This window comes from Denticeps clupeoides, unplaced genomic scaffold (assembly GCF_900700375.1).
Source record: "Denticeps clupeoides unplaced genomic scaffold, fDenClu1.1, whole genome shotgun sequence".
Classification (NCBI taxonomy): domain Eukaryota; kingdom Metazoa; phylum Chordata; class Actinopteri; order Clupeiformes; family Denticipitidae; genus Denticeps; species Denticeps clupeoides.
In genome coordinates, this window is record NW_021630109.1 from 44,629 (window position 1) to 45,485 (window position 857).

At 39.6% G+C, this 857-nt stretch overlaps 1 non-coding gene across 1 annotated transcript; it reads left to right on the top strand.

Annotated features, from left to right (window-relative positions):
- Positions 1–522: 522 nt before the first annotated feature.
- Positions 523–595, top strand: trnaf-gaa (transfer RNA phenylalanine (anticodon GAA)). The gene has a single exon. It is a non-coding gene; the product is annotated as a tRNA-Phe (tRNA).
- Positions 596–857: the final 262 nt, after the last annotated feature.

Consider the following 857-nt stretch of genomic DNA (forward strand, 5'->3'; position numbering starts at 1 on the left):
CACTGGAGTTTGTTTCTTATTCTTTCTCTTTGTTTCCCTCTATAATTTATTTTTTTGTGTCTATTTTGGGTTCTTTTGTTACAATGGAACAATTTTACATATATTAGTTCCATAAAAACAGGCAAGAACAATTACCAGGTCTCAAAAAAGCCAACAAAAACGCCTGAAGTGCCAAGACAAGAGAGGCCTGCATTCTTGTATCAATGGTTTTATCTGGAAAAAGCATAAACCCTTTGGGGTTCCATAAACAGAAATCTAATTGTGTTCAAAAACATGATTTTTTTTTTTAATGGAGATCAAGGTAATCTCTAATGGCAAATAAAAAACACAAAAGCCTCGCCTCCCCGTCGGGGAATCGAACCCCGGTCTCCCGCGTGACAGGCGGGGATACTCACCACTATACTAACGAGGAGCTGGCCTGCTTCTTTGTTATCATAGGTCTTTAGAACTTCAAGCATGTTTGTTTCTTGCAACAGTGGTTTGTGACATTTAGATTGATTTCATAGTAGGTATGAGGTATGAGCCGAAATAGCTCAGTTGGGAGAGCGTTAGACTGAAGATCTAAAGGTCCCTGGTTCAATCCCAGGTTTCGGCAAAGCTGTTTGGACTGTGTAAATGTAATTTTTGGTTTGTTAACAAAGACCTATGCTTTATCTGGAAACTGACCTCCCCCTCACAGGCAAGAACAATTACCAGGTCTCAAAAAGGCCAACAAATGGCCTGAAGTGCCAAGACAAGAGCGGCCTGCATTCTTGTATCAATGGTTTTATCTGGAAAAAGCATAAACCTCAAAGGAGAAACTGATTGATCAGTTGCAACACTTCTGTGAGATAAACGTCCATTATAAAGAAAGGATT